Source organism: Mustelus asterias, chromosome 4 (assembly GCF_964213995.1).
Source record: "Mustelus asterias chromosome 4, sMusAst1.hap1.1, whole genome shotgun sequence".
NCBI classification, from domain to species: Eukaryota; Metazoa; Chordata; class Chondrichthyes; order Carcharhiniformes; family Triakidae; genus Mustelus; species Mustelus asterias.
The window spans coordinates 104,115,875-104,129,673 of NC_135804.1; the positions used below are offsets into that span (position 1 = coordinate 104,115,875).

The 13,799-nt window shown below is 42.3% G+C and overlaps 1 protein-coding gene across 5 annotated transcripts in view; it reads left to right on the plus strand.

Moving 5' to 3' along the window:
• The window catches only part of mid2 (midline 2), a 277,273-nt gene that overhangs the window by 117,162 nt on the left and 146,312 nt on the right, over window positions 1–13,799 (plus strand). The window contains exon 1 of one of the 5 annotated variants that reach the window (XM_078211503.1): window positions 6,358–6,522. The exons of 2 other annotated variants lie outside the window; for them this stretch is intronic. The gene's annotated coding sequence lies outside the window, so the exon portion shown is untranslated. Of the gene's footprint in view, window positions 1–6,357; window positions 6,523–6,660; window positions 6,789–13,799 lie in introns of those variants that run through there. 2 more of the 5 variants (XM_078211506.1, XM_078211505.1) reach the window with 2 other exon arrangements.

Consider the following 13,799-nt stretch of genomic DNA (forward strand, 5'->3'; position numbering starts at 1 on the left):
ACCACTATGCCACTGTGCTGCCCTTGAAAACCTGTTTTGTGACAACTAAAGAGGCTTAAATGTTTTTCCAAATGAAGTTTTGACAGTTTTATGAGCTCCTCAGATGATTGACAAATCTTATTGTTGTCATTTTGGGGGAAGGGGGTGGTGACATGGAAAGGATGGAGAGAGGTATGAAGTGTTTAGTCACAGTGCTCCAACCATCATGGTGTGGACCAGGCTTGAAGGACTTCTCCTAATTATCAATTTTGTATGTTTGTATGCATAGACATGACTATAACTGTATGCCATTTGTTAATCACATTGGGTGGTTATAAAACAAAAAAATTGCTAAAATGTTTTCATGAAAATAATGGTGTTGTTTAAAGGTTCCTTTTGGAAAAATTTGCTTTTGAAGATAAATGTTGATAAAAACATTTGTGTTGGGCAGTTGTGAAATGCAGGCAACATTGTTCTTGGTTCTTTAAGACTTATCTAGATAGCCACATGAACGGAGTGGGAATGGAGGGATACAAAAGAATGGTCTAGTTTGGACCAGGGAGCGGCACGGGCTTGGAGGGCCGAAGGGCCTGTTCCTGTGCTGTATTGTTCTTTGTTCTTTAACATCACATCAGCCACCCATTTTACACATCAGTTGATATTTAACTCCATTAACTGCACTGGAACTAAATATCAAACAGTGCATATATTAGACATTGTGTATAACTGTCAGATGATCCAACATCATACATTTTGTGCCACTTCCCAAGGTAAATTGCTATCCCTGTTGTTTTAAGAATTTTATTTTTATTTAAAGCCTTCTATTTATTTTCTTGTTGATACTTGTGGGGTATCTCGGCAAGTGATAATATGATTATATCAGTTTCTGCGTGCAACTGTGGGTGTTCAGGATTCAGTTACCAGCTGCTCTTCACTCCAAGGTAGCTTTGAGGGTGGGGACATTAACCTCTGGGACATCACTTTTGAAGTAATTGTCAACCCTCTCCCAATGTTCCCCTTTCACCATGAGACTCATCGCATCCAAGTGGAAGTTCTAGTCAATTTATGATTGCAAGGGAGGTAACAGTCTGTGGGAACCTCTTCAAATACTACAATACTACAAAGAGGAAGTGTAGATTCACTGGCAGCAACTCCTGGATTTCCACATTATTCTGTCCTTGTGTGCATTCCCTGAAGTTGCTGTCAGTTTTTCATGGAATAATGATGGCGAACGTTGACAGTTTCATTGTCATTACCACAATAAAATATGACTGAAGAGATACTGTGTGGGGATACACAGGAAGAATTTATTTTGCTACTTCAATTTACTTTTCCACTGTCAGAAGCCAGAGAGTGAGGAATGGAAATGTGTTGCGGATTCAGGTCATGAATACTCTTGCCAATTAATGCTGGAAGATGTCTGCATTGAATGGGCATCAGAGCAAGGCCTATCCTCCTCGCCCCTACCCAAGAAAGTTTAAGTCACATAGGTGCTAGACTGTTACATTAGAATTTGGGGCATCAATCTGGCCAAGTGGGCATTGAATTGAGACTAGTTTTATTCTGTATCTAAGTACCATCCACCGCGACAAATGTAATATGCTACTGTGACATATTATAGATCCACTTCCAAGACTCAGTGAAAGTCAATTAGCAGTTACCCATCAATTGAGCACTATTCAAATCCAGGGACAGGGTAGTGAATGAGCACGGCAGAGGAAATCTCAGTTCAGGCAGGAAGAAGTGCTCAGCTCATTGCAGACATGCAACACAGTCCTGTGCAGCCAAGGTGAAGCAATGTCGGGCTTTGTGTAAACAGAGTCCTTAACTGACTGGCAAATACAGTGAACTACAAATTCAACTAATCAGCATTCATTAAAGCCATGCTAACACCACCTCTTAATGAATGACTTGTCAAATTCAGGTCGGTTTCATTAATTCAGAATCAGCCAACCGCTGAAAGAAGCTAGGCTGAAATAGAAACAAGACCACATGTTTGAGAAAAAAATTCCAAACAAACAAACCACTTCTAAGTGGAATTGATTTTTGCTGAAATCAGAGAATTTACAGCAGAGAATTTACTTCAAATCTCAACCTCTTCTGGCACTGTATTTAATTAGGAGGCTGTCTTGCTGTCTATTGCTAATGTGGGCTGTAATTTGAATCTAGTTCAACAAGTCAAAGCCTATCCCAAACAAAAATTCTCATTTATAAATTCCAGAAACCTGCACTTAACAATAGGCTTTGGCTGTGTTAGCATAGTCTGTTATCTGGGACACTCTCAAGAAAAAGATCCTTTGAACTCACCCCTCGCTTTCCAAAAACTTAGTTCTCCTCTCTCCTCCTTAGGGTGTGCCCATGTTTGGGTACTTGGTCGACTTGAGGATCCGGGTGTCTGAAATGAACTCTTAACATTCCTTCGCAAATTTTTCACAAGGACATTTTGTGAGATAAGATTGTGAAAACTTTCAAGCTGATAAATATAGAATAAATAAGAAGTTTTAGTGTGCTGCACTGTACCGCAGAATGGTGGTGGTAAGATGGGACTTATTACTTCTAATACATCTGAGTTTGTCACCTGTTTGGGTAGGTTGCTTGAAAATTAACAAAATACAGACCAGACACACATGTCTATTGATATTCTTAAAGATTATCAGTCCACTTATGATGCCTTATGATTATAAGGCTTTTAGCTCATTTCCCAGACATCTAAAACAGTAATCTCACCTTCCCCTGCTCCTGCCAACTGTTTGCAAGGCAAATGATGGAAATTTGAAATAATCCACATTGCTGAGTTTAGCTTTGGCATTTAGTTTAGCATTTAGCTTTAAGATTCCTAGTGGAGGTCAGGTGCATCCTTGTAGAAATGGACTGAAATGGACGGGAACAATCAGTTTTTCCAGGAGCAGATACTTGTTATTTCAAAAGCTTGGAATAAGTCTTGTGTCCTCTTGGTCTCAGAATGTGCTTAGAGGATTCTATCCATATGGAATAATAATTTTAGCTCAATGCCTTAGACTCCCCTCTTGTATCACATACCGCATCCTGTCTGCTAAGAGACAAACTGTTTGGAAACTTGTGGATTTTATAACCTGAGTGTTAGAGGCACATGGACTGTCTCTAAGTCTTCAGGGACTCAGCACAGGTGGCAGAGGAATGGAATTGTCATGCCATGACATTTCACAGTAGCATCCAAACCCATTGAGCACTTAAACCAACCTAAGAGTTCACAATAAGGGCAATTTGTAATCAAGCCAAGAGAAAATCCTTGTGTTGAAATTGGATGGACACCTAACCAGCAATGGAAGCAGCCTAGCCCCAAAGTCCAGTGCCAAAAATAGATGAACCAACTTCCACACAGCATTCTACTGGGATGGTTAATCCATTGGTGTTTTCCAGAAATGTGTTCTAAAATCATAAACACTGTTTAAGTGAAGGGCAGAAGGAAGCAAATGCACAATTAATTGGTAGCACTTTGACTCAGAAGGTTGTGAGTTCAAGTTTCACCCTGAGACTTGAACATACAAATCTAGGTTGACATTTCAGTGCAGTCGGGCATGCTGCTTTGGCGGAGGTGCCATCTTTCTGATGAAACTTTAAACCAAAGCCCCCTCTGCGCTCTCCGATAGATGTAAAACCCTATTCTGAAGAAGAGCAGGGAAGTTATCCCTGGTGACCTGGCCAATATGTATCCATCGATCAACATCACTTAAAAAAAAACAGATTATCTGATCTTTATCACATTTTGTTTGTGACAGTTTGCTGTGTGCAATTTGGCTGCTACTTTTCCTTCATTACAACAGTGAGCATTGAATGACAACTTCAAAAGTACTTCATTGATTTTAAAGCACTTTGGAACATCTTGAAATTGTGAAAGGCGTAACATAAATGCACATCTGTTTTTCTGCCAGTCTGAAACTATATAATGTGAGTGTGATGTAGCTGAAAGATCATTAAAACTGAGAGCCTTATAATGAGAATAGTGTAAACAGAGAGTTTTGAACTAAGACTTACAAATAAGGGTGACATATTACCGAATGTTTCACTGGGAGTTTTGTGTGCGTAGGCTGACAAATAAATAGATGTCTCTCATATAACAATAACACATTACGGAATTCAAATGGTAATTGTCCTATTCTATTCTGTGTATAACACCAACAACCTATAGTATTCTATCCTGTGACTAATATCACCTACCAGTTTGTTATCCTGTGCATAATGCATGCTACTCTACTTAGTGCTCACATTATATGCTGCATTGTGGCTCTAGTCTCTGCATGGGGCATCAATCTTTGTGTTATCCTGCGCATAGCAGTTGCAACCCAAGAACAATTCTGTGTAAAGCATGTACTGACCTGTGTGTTATCCTTTGTCAACTCAGTTTACCCTATTCTCAATCCTGTATGCACAGTACTATAACTAGGGGGCATAGGACTGAGTTGAAGAGGAACTTCTTCACCCAAAGGGTTGTGAATCTGTGGAATCCTCTGCCCTGTGAAACAGTTAAGGCTATCTCATTGAATGTTTTTAAGGCAAAGATAGATCGATAGATTTTTGAACAGTAAAGGAATTAAGGGTTATGTTGAGCGGGCAGTAAGTGGAGCTGAGTCCACAGCAAGATTAGCCATGATCTTATTGAATGGCGGAACAGGCTCGAGGGGCCAGATGGCCTACTCCTGCTCCTAGGTCTTATGTTCTTTACCTGGATGCTACCCTGTGGCTACTTTCTGAAATTCCATCAGAAGTAGTCTTAATAAAAACTGTTTCTAGCGATGTTATGCAAGATATTGAAATACAGCAAGCTAATGAAGATGAATATGAGTTGAACTTACAGTTTTAATAATTGCTAGATTTAAAAATGTAACTCAATTATTTTCCAGTCTCATGTATTAAGAAAAGTCGTTTAGTGGGGTACTGGAGTCAGAGAATCAGAGTGGAGGCCATTCAGTCCATTCTGTCTGTGCTGGGTCTCGGAAGGAGTAATTCATATGCAACTGTATCATGGTTTATGTCATCTCTTTAGGGCAAGATTAGGAAGACGAATAAATTTAAAAAGGAAGAAAAAAAGTCACTTGGCTCAAACAGGCAGCTGCAACCATCTTGCTTCAATTCACAGTACAAAATGGTGACAGATGTAGCGCCATTTTGGCTCAGACTTTGAATCAAGAAGGTTGTGGTATTAGGATTGGACCAGAAAACCTATCACAGATTGATACTGATGTTGTACTGAAGTAACACTGTGTTTTCAAAAGTAGTGTCTTTACACTGAGATTATTTCTGCTTGGATTATTGTAAGCGACCCCATACAGCAGGGGGTTCTCTCAGTGTCCTCGCTAGCATTCATATCTCAGTCAATGTAACAAAAAACTTGCCTATCTCAATGCTGTTTATAGAACATTGCCACGTGCAAGTTAGTCACTACATTTTTCTACATAACCACAATGACAACACTGAACAGTAATTTGGGGCAATTCGATTTGTCTTGGGTAGCTTGTGATACTGTTGCTAATTGCATTAATGTTCTTCAGGGTTTTTTTGTCTTGTTGTTTGGAACTTATGTTTCTCAGTGTGCTTATTTTTGAATTCACCTCTAATATTCCTCTCTGAGCACGCTATCTCTTCTGGGGTAGAGTTGTGTGGGCACCTCTGATAAACTTGTTTATTCTTTAGGGACATGTTTGTGTATCAAAACACTCTTCTATCATGGGGATGGGTGGGGGTCACATTTCAGTTTGACCCTCCCTGTACTCACCTTTCCACAAACACATACTTTACAGCAGATGTCACTCGAAAACAAACAGGAGGGAACTGCACCGTTTTTTTTCTCACTCACTCCGGGATCCTTAGACAGATGTTAGTGCTCCTTCCAGTACTCTGGGGGAGAGCCGGAGGGGAGGGGGACCCAGAACTGACCCAAAACTGTGTCTGGGGTTTTCTGATCTCTTGTTGAGTCCCCATCAGAGCACGCCTTAGCTTTCCCACCCTTCCCGATTCATTCAATGGTGATCGAAATCTCCAACCCTGCAAGTGTTAAATTGTCAGGAGTTGTTGCTGGCTGGAGAGACCAGCTGGTTTTAAAATCATAGCAAGACAAACGGGGTGGAATGAACCTTCTTCAGTAATCCCCAGCCTATAGCAGTCAGAGGTCAATTATATTAGCTATGTGAGGCGGTGGTCACGGTCGCTAACAAGTGCTTTATTGTAGCTTTCCCACTCAATTTACATGGGGGGAGGATGAAGGAAGTAGCCCCCCTCAGTATGCGCCAGTAAATCTTGCAGCTCTCTCTCTCTCTCTTTGTGTCAGTGAGGTAAAGTGGGAGGAGTTGTTTTCCTGCAATTGTGTCGCTTCTGAAGTTGGATATTGCGATTCCAGCGCTCAGTCTGCCGCTGTCAGCACTCGGAGCGGCTGCTTTGCTGCTGCCACCCTGCCTTCACATCCCTCTCATCTGGCAGTTGTGTTTCTCTCTCTACCCCCCCTCCCGCCGCCTCCCCTTCTACTTCTCCACGATGACAGGACAGGCAGCCGCATACCAGAGTCAGCTGGTAAGTAACCCCTCCCACCAGGGTCTTCATGGGTACCAGCTTTATGTATCAGCCTCTTTATTGTGAAAGGGGGGGGGTGAGAGAGAGAGACACACACACAGGAGCGAGGGAAAAGATCAGTAAAGACTTGCGACGGAGCAGAGAGGCAGCCTGAGCTCAGTTTACGAAGTACCTTCCTCCTGCAGCCAAGACTTGTCATGCTCTCAGTTCCAGCTTGGTCTCTAGATATATTTGCATGCTTCCTTCTCATTCAGAAAACATGGCAAGTGTTTTAGGTTTATAGTATTCAATTGTGGTTTAACAGGTTATTCTTTTTTAAAAATCCAATAGTGTTAACCGAAGAGAGAGAGAGAGTCAGTAAACTGTACATTGGCGGCAATTTGATCCCAATTCCGCTACAGAAACTTTAAAGTAGGTGATACTTCTGTTAGTGCTCTCGGGAGGTCAGTGTCGTAGTCAGAATGCAGCTCTTTAAAGTGAAACCTGTTTTCTCCCCCTTTCTCGTTTAAGCTGTACATTAGGGAGCTATCAGTTAATAGAATTGATGCGGCTTTGCTGATTCTTAAGCCGCTGCTGTGTTACAGTTATGGTTCTATTGACAAGAATCAGAATATGTTTGCCTTCTCCCATCCCCTGTTGATATGACTGCTCCTTTCAAAGGGCCACACTGAGAATTAGTCTGGGGACGGGGGGGGGGGGGGGGGCGGGGGGTGGTGTGGGGGATCCAGATACAAAGATACAAGAGGGTGCGTGCTTATAAAACTGATTTAAGAAAAAACATGACTGCGTGAACGCGAATCTGTTAAGGAGAAAATCAGATGTGCCTCAAGAGGTCTGTCTCTTGCACCTTCGAGATTGAGCAGACGACAGTTTCTGGCTTGATATCAGTGAAATGATTCACTGCAGAAAGATGTATGCTGTTCGAAATGTGTTTACTGTATAAAAGCGCAATATCTCATTGGGTAAACATCTGGGAAACAGTACTGTATTAGAACAAAAACAAACATCTGGAGCCTGCTCGGAATCCTCCCCTCTTGCTGAATAGCAGCAACAGTTATTCATCTCGCCCTCCTGCCAAAGTTGTGCAGAGCTAGTCCTGGCCATGATGTCCGGGGTAACTGGATTTATCTCCCATACGTGGCTCGCAATGTCCCCTCGAAACTTTCCCCGCTGTGTGCAGCCTGTTTATTTGAATGCACGATCCATTTTTTTTTGTTTCGTGACCGTGCGTGTGTGTAATCTCAGAGGGGGCAACTTCTGAGTGACTTGTGCAGTGTTTGCCGGGTTGCTGTATGCTCCCCCTCCCCCAACGGCATGAACTGTGAACTTCAGTAGCTTCATGTTGGTTCATAACCCGTTCCTGTCAAGCACCTGGGACGTTTTACTTTTGAGGGTGCTAAATAAATGCAAATTGTTGGTACATTATTTTGTTTGCCACACTTATTTGCAATATTGCAGGAATGCTGAGCTAACTTTGCCCCTTTCTCACCATTTGAAGGCTAAAACCTAATTACAAATTCCCATTGAAGACAATGGGTGTTCCTGACATTTCTGGGCAAGAAATGCATTGAACAGATGATCTATTTGCCTGGATTAAATTCAAACCACATGCTGACCAGCGATGTGTTGTTCCAAGGCGCTGAGGCAATCGTGTCATAATGAGAGTGAAATTGGACAAATTTCTGATGTTGGACGCTATGCTGAAAAGCGAATCAACTCCCTGGAGCATTCATTTTGATTTTCTTTCCTTTTTTTCTGCCATCATTACATCTGTTGGAGATTATTTCATGGGCGGTGTAACCCTTCATAACCCTACCAGAGTGACTGTTGTTTATATAATAGAATCCCTACAGTGCAGAAAGAGGCCATTCGGCCCATCGAGTCTGCACCAACAACAATCCCACCCAGGCCCTATCCCCGTAACCCCATATATTTGCCCTGCTAGTCCCCCTGGCACTAAGGGGCAATTGAGCACGGCCAATCAACCTAACCCACACATCTTTGGACTGTGTGAGGAAACCGGAGCACCCGGAGGAAACCCACGCTGTCACGGGGAGAACATGCAAACTCCACAGTCACCCAAGGCTGGAATTGAACCCGGGTCCCTGGCACTATAAGGCAAATGTATGCAAACATAAATAATGAAGTGGCAAAAGGCTATTCTATCACGGAAGCATTATGGTCAAGCCTGTCCAATCTTTACTGACAGCTGCAGTGGGTATTGTTGGATAGCCATCAGTGATAAGATCCTGCTTCATTTATTTTCCTCCTCCTTTCCCAGTGGTTTGAGGCCAGTTTTAATACTTGTTCCCTTCCATTGCCAGTGCTGGGGTTGGTTAAGTCCAGGCAAGTCAAGATTGAGATAAAGGGTGGGTGCACTGTATAAAGTCCAGAGCATGCAGGTGGCAGGAGTAGATGATGGGGAGATAGGTAAATGCTCCATGACAATAAAATTGCAAGTGAGCACTGGCAATGACTTAAACTATTGTATCGAACTATTGTATCGAAACATCATACGCAGCTGAGCTGTGGGAGATTCTGCAGCCAAGTTTTATCATTTTGTGAATATTGATGAGGAATGTTAACAGTTCTAAGGAGGAGCTTCCCGCAGTTTCTCAGCTCTGAAAGGCTCTGCAGTTATTAACTACAGGGGGTCAAAAGCTTCCAACTTCAATTTCTTCTGCTTTGTGTTGAGTTCACTAATCTCATCTGAAGAAACAGTCATATTACAGTTCCTGATTTTGGGATTGTGGAAGGAATGAGCTAGGTTTCCTGTTCAGTGTTCGACCTAGTTCCACAGACTTCAGGAATTACTATGTGGCAATCACAGCTACCCAGTTTAGATAAGAACCAAAATTGTAAGATTAAAAGTTGTAAATCATTTGAGGATTTCAGATAACACTACAAGAATTGAGATTATATCAGACAGGTTTCAGTTGTTTGATTGTGGAATTGTTTGAGCTACAATCATTTATAATTTTTATCTATTATATTTTCCATGACATCTCTCTGCCTCAGAAGGTGGGTAAGTGCTATCTTGCAGATGAGGTTTGGGTGTGTAGATATTATTAATACTATTTTTAAAAACTATTCTTAGTGTTTGAAAGTATCATAGCACCATTTCTCAAAATTAGATTGGACTGACTATATTGGTAGAATGTGATTTCAGTGAATATTGAAATTGAGAAAGATTATGTACAATATGATTGTACATGACAAACATTGGAAAAGAAAACCACAGCAATGTAAACAATCGGGAGGAATAAAATTGGCATGCAAGTGCAATGGACACGGTGTCGATAACAAGGATTTGTAAATGTTATTCTGAAGATGGAGCTTTTACTTTGTGTAATTAGAGTTATAAGATCAAACGATCCATTTGGACACCAATTTAACTTTTTATTCTTTCAGGGGATGTGGGCATTGCTGAGAATGCCAGCATTTATTGCCCGTCCCTTTTAGCACCGCTGCTATGAATACCAATTGGCCCCGTCTCAAATGCCAGAAAGAAGAGCAATGATTTAACTTTACGACACTAGGTTAAGATTAACTAAAATGTGAGGAGAATATTGTAAAATTGGACTGTAGGTCTGAAATCATTCCATGTTTTGAGGTTAATTGGCATTGTGTTAGTGGATTAACTGTTCATACTTTGGTGAGATAGGATTATTGGAAAATTTGAAATATTTTGGTCCATTGTTGCCAGAGTCAAACCAGATGAACACATGTTAATGGAGATTTTGTTTGGCCTTGTAAGGCCATGTAAGGCCAAGAATATAGTTGAATTTGATTTGATTTGCAATGGAAAAACTTCTGATTTGATTTATTATTGTCACATGTATTAGTATACAGTGGAAAGTATTGTTTCTTGCGCACTATACAAACAAAGCATACCGTTCATAGGGAAGGAAAGGAGAGAGTGCAGAATGTAGTGTTACAGTCACAGCTGTACTACGCTACGAGTGTCTGTTCAGCACTTTCAAACACAAACCTCAGTCCCCAAGCACCTTTTTAAAGTTTACTTCAGCCCTGTCAGATCATCCTGCCCTGGATCAAGGTTGCAGATAAAACATTAAGGCTGCCTGGCCATACGACCCACCTTACAACTGGAAAAGCAGACGGGCCATGGAAAATTGCATCCAATTGGCCCCTTTATGGCTAAATTACCTGTTTGATTATCGGCAAGTGCGCTTCCAATTCTCGTGTGTGCCTGCCAACCAAAATATTGTTCGAGTGCACAATGACATTAGGATGTGTACCTGATAGCTTCTCCTGTGATTTCATGTGCTTCCAGGTTGGGTGCGCGCCCGCCCAAGCAATGTAAAATTCTTCCCTGTATGTTTTAGGTGCAGTCACCAGTCAAAGTAACAGTCACCTGTAAATGTGGATATATATAGACAGGCTTCAAACAATATCCGCAGTATGATGCTTTTACTTTTTTTTAGTTCCTGTTGTGCTATTTCTCAATCAAAGAAACATACTGTTTTTTATTCATTCATGGGACATGTGCGTCACTGGCTGGCCATCGTTTATTGTCCATCCCTAATTGCCCAAGAGCAGTTGAGAGTCAACCAAACATTGCTGTGGTTCTGGAATCATATGTAGACCAGACCAGGTAGGGATGGCAGATTTCCTTCCCTAAAGGACATTAATCAACCAAATGGATTTTTCCAACAATCGACAATAGTTGTCATGATACAAAGTAACAGTACATTCTAAATTCCAGATATTTTTATTGAATTCAAATTCTACCATCTACCGTGATGGGATTTGAACCTGCGTCCCCAGAATATTAGCTGAGTTTCTGGGTTAATAATCTAGCAATAATACCACTAGGCCATCACCTCCCTAAATAGCGCAGGAGGTGGCCATTCAGCCCTTCATGCCTGCTGTGCCATTCATTATGATCATGGTTGATTATCTAGCTCAATAGTCTGACCCTGACTCCCTCCCTCCCATATCCATTAATATCATGTTTAATATTTCTCTTTGTGCTATACGAGCTGAGTTAAGATAATTTAGGTTACAGGTCTCAGACAAGTTTGCATGACCCATTGTGGTAGGGAAATTATTGGAGAGGATTCTTCGAGACAGGATTTATTCCCACTTGGAATTAAGTGGACGTATTAGCGAGAGGCAACGTGGTTTTGCGAAAGGGAGGTCATGGCTCACTAACTTGATAGAATTTTTCGAGGAAGTGACGAAGATGATTGAGGGTAAGGCAGTGGATATTGTCTACATGGACTTCAGTAAGGCCTTTGACAAGGTCCCTCATAGCAGACTGGTGCAGAAAGCGAAGTCGCATGGGATCAGAGGTGAGCTGGCAAGGTGGGTACAGAACTGGCTCGGTCATAGAAGATAGAGGGTAGCAGTGGAAGGGTGCGTTTCTGAATGGTGGGCTATGACAAGTGGTGTTCCTCAGGGATTAGTGCTGAGACCTTTGCTGTTTGTAATATATATAAATGATTTGGAGGAAAGTGTAACTGGTTTGATTAATAAGTTTGTGGACGACACAAAGGTTGATGGATTTGCGGATAGTGATGAGGACCGGAGGTGGATACAGCAGGATATAGATCGGTTGGAGGCTTGGGTGGAGAGATGGTAGATGGAAGTTAGTCCAGACAAATGGGAGGTAATGCATTTTGGAAGGTCTAATACAGATAAGAAATACACAGTAAAAGGCAGAACCCTGAAGAGTATTGATAGGCAGAGGGACCTGGATGTACAAGTGCAGGTCACTGAAAGTGGCAACGCAGGTGGAGAAGGTAGTCAAGAAGGCATATGGCATGCTTGCCTTCATCAGCCGGGGCATTGAGTTTAAAAATTGGCAAGTCATGTCGCAGCTTTATAGAACGATAGTTAGGCCGCATTTGGAATATAGTGTTCAATTCTGGTCGCCACACTATCAGAAGGATGTGGAGGCTTTGGAGAGGGTACAGAAAAGATTTACCAGGATGTTGCCTGGTATGGAGGGCATTAGCTATGAGGAGAGGTTGGAGAAACTTGGTTTGTTCTCACTGGAGCGACGGAGGTCGAGGGGGGACCTGATAGAAGTCTACAAGATTATGAGAGGCATGGACAAAGTGGATAGTCAGAAGCTTTTTCCCAGGGTGGAAGAGTCAATTACTAGAGGGCATAGGTTCAAGGTGTGAGGGGCTAGGTTTAAAGGAGACATACGAGGTAAGGATTTTACAGAGGGTGGTGGGTGCCAGGAACTCACTGCCGGGGGAGAAGTGAAAGCAGATATGATAGTGACTTTTAAGGGGCGTCTGGACAAATACATGAATAGGATGGGAATGGAGGGATATGGTTCCCGGAAGGGAGGGGGTTTTAGTTAAGTCGGGCAGCATGGTCGGTGCAGGCGTGGAGGGCCGAAGGGCCTGTTCCTGTGCTGTAATTTTCTTTGTTCTTTGTTTAATTGTTATTAGTGTTCTGTTCCAGAAAGTAAGAAGTCTCACAACACCAGGTTAAAGTCCAACAGGTTTATTTGGTAGCACAAGCCACAAGCTTTCAGAGCGCTACTCCTTCATAAGAACATAAGAAATAGGAGCAGGAGTAGGCCATCTAGCCCCTCGAGCCTGCCCCGCCATTCAATAAGATCATGGCTGATCTGAAGTGGATCAGTTCCACTTACCCGCCTGATCCCCATAACCCCTAATTCCCTTACCGATCAGGAATCCATCTATCCGTGATTTAAACATATTCAACGAGGCAGCCTCCACCACTTCAGTGGGCAGAGAATTCCAGAGATTCACCACCCTCTGAGAGAAGAAGTTCCTCCTCAACTCTGTCCTAAACTGACCTCCCTTTATTTTGAGGCTGTGCCCTCTAGTTCTCGCTTCCTTTCTAAGTGGAAAGAATCTCTCCACCTCTACCCTATCCAGCCCCTTCATTATCTTATAGGTCTCTATAAGATCCCCCCTCAGCCTTCTAAATTCCAACGAGTACAAACCCAATCTGCTCAGTCTCTCCTCATAATCAACACCCCTCATCTCTGGTATCAACCTGGTGAACCTTCTCTGCACTCCCTCCAAGGCCAATATATCCTTCCGCAAATAAGGGGACCAATACTGCACACAGTATTCCAGCTGCGGCCTCACCAATGCCTTGTACAGATGCAGCAAGACATCTCTGCTTTTATATTCTATCCCCCTTGCGATATAGGCCAACATCCCATTTGCCTTCTTGATCACCTGCAGACTGGGTTTTTGCGTCTCATGCACAAGGACCCCCAGGTCCCTTTGCACAGTAGCATGTTGTAATTTTTTTCCATTTAG